This window comes from Phaseolus vulgaris, chromosome 1 (assembly GCF_051622355.1).
Source record: "Phaseolus vulgaris cultivar YP4 chromosome 1, ASM5162235v1, whole genome shotgun sequence".
Lineage (NCBI taxonomy): Eukaryota > Viridiplantae > Streptophyta > Magnoliopsida > Fabales > Fabaceae > Phaseolus > Phaseolus vulgaris.
In genome coordinates this window covers 34,609,175-34,615,536 of record NC_143498.1, presented here as the reverse complement: position 1 = coordinate 34,615,536, position 6,362 = coordinate 34,609,175, and positions in this window count along the sequence as shown.

The window sequence follows — 6,362 nt, the reverse complement described above, 5'->3', positions numbered from 1 at the left end:
TCACGAAAAATATGAGTATACCCTAAACCTATTTTTCCCACAGTAATTAAGACAAGTATTTCATCGATTACGAAGCATCCACAAAACATTAGTCTTAGCAGTAAACACAACACAAATTAAGGCAGAATCACATTCAAGTCAGACATTAGTAAGCCCCATCTTTTGAACTTCCTCCATAACATGTATAACTCCATAAAACTTAGCAACCATAGTAGTCTGAACTTCAAGAAACGTAGAGAGAAAACACTAATAAACTCCCTCATACTCCCACGGAAAATACCTCCACAAGTAGCAAGACCAGGATACCCCCTAGCAACCCCATCAGTGTTAATTTTAACCCAGCCTGGGGAAGGAAACTCCCATCTAACATGAAGAGGACGAAGAACTTTACCACTACGAGTATTAATACCAAAAAACTTAATCACGTTGAAATCCAACATATCATTCTTCATTGAAGCTTTAGACGAATTTCCCACTTGACAAGTTAAATTTTTAATTACCGAAATAGCCCTAGAAACCTCAATCTTATCCTAAAATCTAGCATAATTCATCATACGCCATATCATCCAAATAGAAAAGGTTATCACAACAAGCTTAATCAATTTAACTAAAGTACTACCATCACTCTTAATAAAAGAAAGAAGATCATCCTTATTAGAGAAATGAGAAGTAAGAAAAATCTGTCGAACTCAACTCCAAATATGTAAAGTATTAGAACATTCAAAAAATACTTGTTCCAAGAAAAAAGTCATAGCCGATTTAAGACTGAAACAACCAGAATCATCTAGAATCCAATTAGGAATATCTTGTTAATCCCTAACCATAATATGATTAAAAGAATGAGGCATCTGCTATAAAGATAACGAAATATTCCAATCACAACCTGTACCAAACTGAGAGACTGTGATGGAAGAGGCCCAAGCACAAGCCCACATACAAGCCCACCAAAGGGTAGATTCGGGCCAACCACTAGAGCTACGGCCAAGAGGATCTGATGTGATTTCTCTAGCACAATTAGAATGATTCTTGACATTCTTAGGAATCATCTTGAGTTGGTTATGAGATGGGCACTTTATCATAGAATTGGATCAAGGTTCTATGAACAAGAACTCACCAAAACTAGTGCCAAAACACAAACTCATTTGGAAGTTCCACTTATTGTGAAATTGAACCGATTGAATGGAAAGAAAAGGCAAAGGCACCGATTGAACAACACAAAAACTAATTTGCACCGAACAAAAGATAAGAAAACTGAATTAGAAGTGATGGATATTAAAAGGCACCGAACCAAAAACAAAGAAGAAGAAGAACAGCAGTTGGAAAATGAAAATGCCGAACTAAAAGACAAGGAACACAAGCTAATACATGAACATAAAAAGAGAAGGAAGGAAGGAGAAGAGAAAGCTCATGAAGATTGATCCTGCCTGTTGACCAAAACGTTGGAGCTTGCCTCGTCAAACTTGGATCGACGTGTGCACCGCTTCAACCTCCGTCCTTCGCCACGATCCACCTCAAGAACCTGCAAAAGAACAGAGCGGCGCCGCTGCGGCCGATCGCACTCCAACGCCCAAGTCAGTGACTGAACCACCAAATACTTCAAGAGCAACACTCAAGAACTCTCAAGGAACCGTGCAATGTTCTCTCTCACAGTATGCTCAAGAACTCGTAAGCGTAAAGAATACAATCTGAACGTGCGTACCTCAAAAGTTCGTTGGGGAACCCTTAAATACCTGGTCACTTTCTCTCTCCTGCCAGTTACAGACCTGGACACGTGGCTCGCATCCAGTCGTACACGTGCCATCATCTGGAGCCTCCTTGACTTGGGCGCTGCTTCTGACTCTCCTTTGGCTAAGTTACTTATGCATGCTACTGCTCAGTGCATAGCTAACTTGGAGCGCGATCTCTTCTGGAATTGGCGACTTAGGGAGCCTTCGTACACCTTCCCTGTGGTCTCGCAGGCTGCCTTCATAATCTGCATCACCTTCATCTTCGGCGATGTGCTTACTCCGGCGATCTCTAATCACTTGGTCGCCTGAGTTTACATCTGGCGACTTCATCTTTAACCCGGTGACCGCCGGTTCTGGTATGCTGGAGATCGGAGCACGCCAACTTAATAACCGGCGACTTCACGAGCCTCCCGACCTCCTTCCCTTCTGCCAACCTGGCGTCTCATCAACACGCCTATACTGTAGCTTGATGCCACGTCATCACTTCCGACTACCAGGGCGGTACACAAGCCCCAAGTCTTAAGCGAAGACTTGTCCAGCGAAAAGACTAAAGGAGTCACGTCAATGCCGATCTACGTGGCACTGGTGCAGAATCCCAAGCGGTTGTACTTTCTACTTTTCTAACGCTCCACCAAACACTCCTCCCATCGCTCGACACGTGGCTTCATCAACGGTTACCTTCAGTTAACGTTTGCGCTTCCCAAACCCATTTCGAAAAACCCTTAAACCCATTTCGCTCTACTGTTCCATCACTTTCTTCGTATTCTCAGACGCTCCAACTCTCTTCTGCAAAAAGCTCTCAACGTTCTTCAACCTCCCGAATCACCAACATCCTTCACTATTCTTCCGATCATAAAAAGGTACTTCCTTTCCTTCTTCTGCTGGTTTTTCCTGCATTTTAACCGATTCGCATCATCCTTTAACTGTCTGGTGCATACGTTGTGGGTTGTTTTTTCTCTATTTCTCCTTCTTCGTAACTTAGGGCTTCGTCTTCATTACAACGAACCTTCGTTCGTTCGTTTTTTCACCCTTCGTTCATGATCGAGTCAGCCTCTGCGAACCCTGATCATTTTTCCTTTTCTTTTTCCTCTGCAGCTTCCGCAATGACTCGCTCAAAGATCACCCCAAATCCTCCTCCTTCATCACGAAACCCCTCCTCACAAGCACACGACCCACCACGAGCACGTGGTGCTTCGTCTTCTCAGGCTGAGAGGCCTGCACCCTCCCGCCCCAACTTGGCTCAGGCCACTCCCCCTGTCGCCGGAGGAGCCTCTGTTCCCTCCCCAGACTTCAAAACACTGTACCCATGGGCCACCTCGACTTTGTTGAGGGAAACATCTTCTGTAAACTCTGCTGGGGCAGTTCTGCGATTGAAGAAAGGAGACGAGCCTCACCAATCATTCCATAAGGAGCACGACGAAAAGATGACGGTGCTACCTTGCCCTCCCGACATGCCGGTGTGCGTTGACGATAAGGGGAACACTAGCGGGTTGTTCTGCCTCATATACACCACCCTGTTCAAGAAGGTGAAACTTAGGTTTCCCTTCACTCGCTTTGAAAGGGAGCTTCTCACCGAGCTCGACATCGCCGCCGCCCAGCTCCATCCCAACAGCTGGGCGTTCGTACGGGCTTTCCAAATAATGTGCGACCACTTGGGGCTGCCAGCGTCAGTGGACGTTTTCTTATTTCTTTTTGAAGCCAAGCACCCAGGAGATCGCCTGTGGGTAAGCTTGAACGGGATTGTTGGGAGGTCGATCCTCTCTATTTTCCAGCAATCCTACAAAGACTAGAAGGGCAAGTTCGTCCAGGTGCGCCCCAACGACAAGGGCGCTTCTCTGCTCGACGGTTTCCCCTTGTATTGGGTAAACAAGGGGAACAAAGAGTCCAAAAGCAGCTTCAGGAGGCCAAGGAGTCCTGATAGCATGGGTGCCTTGGACAGGGACCTCTGCTTCTTCTGGAAGAGTGTGGCAGATGCCAACATCACCTTCCTCACCACCACACTCATCTGCTTTGAGTTCTTCGAGGACCAACTCGAAATCCGCATAGGTTAGAATTCACCTCGACGTCTAAGTTTTATTTTTGACATTACCTCTGTTAACTATTTCTGGGCGTCTTATGCGTTGTGCGCAAGACTTTGGTTTTATTTTTCTGCACCATTTATCTGCTTTGCTGCATACTGCCTTATGCATTTATTTTCTCTCTGAGCTGACCCATGCATTTTTGTCCTATGCAGATCATATGTTGGGCCAGGGAAAACTTACTGAGCTGAGGGCACTCGCCCGAGCCCACAGGTTGGCATCGGGTTCCCAAACCGTGCCAAACTCGGTGGTGGAGATCGCCGCCGCGCAGGGCCGATCGCCACCTAAAGGCCCGACTCCTCCCAATGTCCAACCCGCCAACCAACGCAAAAAGCTTGTCCTCAGGAAACCCAAGAGGAAAGCCCCCCAAGTAGTCCACGAGGAGGAAGAGGAAGACGACGAGGCAACTGAAGATGGCCTCGTCACGAAGAGGAAGAGGGTGGCACCTTCTTCACCATCTGCTCCACCCCCTCTTCCAACATCAACACCACCATCTACGCCTGCTCCTCCTCCATCATTGCCACCCCCACCAACTCCTGCCTCGCCAGTCCAAGCAATTCCATTGGCGTCTGCGCCACCTGTGGTTGAGGCCCCCGAGCCAAACTTCATGGAGGACCCCCCAAGCGCCTCCACGCCTTTTGTATCAACTGGAGGGGGTCCTCCTTCAAATGCCTCAACCGCAAACGTTGCTCCAATCGGGGATGAGGTTGCCCACAACTCTCCAATTTTGATTACCGAATCCCCGACGTCGCCACCACGCCAAGAAGCACCTGCTGAGCAACCAACTCAAGAAGGTGGCAGCGAAAACCAACAACAGGCCCACCCGGTGCCTCCACAAGCAGACCTCTCTCTTGAGGTCAAGAGGATGTGGGAGCCTTTCTCTGCCAAACTGAAGATGATGGCAGAGGACTTCCCCACCATTATCTCTAGAGCTGTGGAGAGCTCCACCAGGAAGCTCCAGGATGACCTCTACGCCCTCCGAACTGAGAATAACACTATAAGGATTGAGGCGGAGAGGTTATCTTGCAATCTGACACTCGCCGAGATTGAGCACTCCCGAGTAGAAGATGCAATGAGCACCGAGCTCCGGGTGGCGCGCAAGGAAGCCACCGATCTACGCCATAAGGTGCAGCTTCTGGCTCAAGAGAAGATTGAGCTGGAGAGCAAGATTGTACCTTATCGCGTCAAAGTGGCTGACCTAGAGGCCTTAATAAAAACTGACGCCGCCAAGGTGAAGAAACTGGAACAAAGGTCTGCCGATCGGGAGGTCTTCCTGGGGACGACGGAAAAGGAAAGGGACGACACCATGGCTAAGCTTGCTGAAGCCAACAAAGAAAAAGGGAAGATTGCTGCTGAACTGGGCCAGGTGCAGGCAGAATCCAAGAAGGTTGCTGAAGACCTTCTTCAAGCTCAGGAAACCAACGAAAAACTCAAGAAGCAAGCTGAAGAGCTGGAGCAGCCGAACGAGGGGCTGAAGAAACAAACTGAAGAACTTAAGAAACAGATCGAAGACCTTAATCTAAGTTCTGCCCAGATTCTGGCTGCTGGATTCGAGGCCGCACGGGAACAGTTCGCCTGCTTATTCCCTGATCTAGACCTCAGCATGGTGTCCCTTAACAACGAGGTGGTGGATGGGAAGGTCGTTCCTGCTGAAGACTAACTGATTCCCTTCACCCACTACCTTTATGCCTTCTCCCTTTTCCAATCTGCTTGTAATAATCTTTCTGTTTTTCTGATTTTTCTGTATATGTACCTTGAACTGATATCTTCTTAATGATAAAGTCCTTGTATTTCTCTTGTAACTTCTTTGGCTGCTTTAACTCTCCTTGCACAATTTACTTCAAAGAAATAACTTAGTAATTTCGTAAGCGCAATCGTGTACTTAACTGTTTCGAACCACCGATCTTCGGAAAATAACGCTTTAACAACTTGTAATCTCAAGGCAATGAACCTTAACGTAAAATCACTCTTCAAACAATGAACTTCAACTCACTTAATGGCTTAAGACACCGCTAACCCGACCTGCTTCATCAAAACGGGTCTTTAACTTTCTTGCCACTGCATGACCTTTCCTGGTCGCCAAAGACTCTTGGCGATATTAGCTTCTTTCTGCCTTTACAACTTGGCCATTGTTCCTTCATCTGGGGGTAGAGGCGCCTTTCGGATCCTTCTCTACCTTCCTGAACTTCAGAACAAAAAACCGGGTGGCTAGGCGCTCTCTTCGAACCTACCTTAGCCACCCTCCAAACTTCTTCCACCCTTTACACCATACCTGAACTCGTTCGAGACGAGAAGGATTTTATCTTGCCTGAACTCGCTCATCGGCGAGAAGGTCTTTAACTCGCCTGAACTCGCTCATAGGCGAGAAGGTCTTTAAACCGTGCCTCTACATTGCCCCAGGGGTTACATCTCCTCTCCCCAGAAACACTGAGGACTTTTGCTGGTGCCTCTACATTGCCCCAGGGGTTACATCTTCTCGCCCCCAGAAACACTGAGGACTTTTCACTCTTCCTCGCCTGCACTCGCTCGACGGCGAGGAGGTCTTTATCTCGCCTCA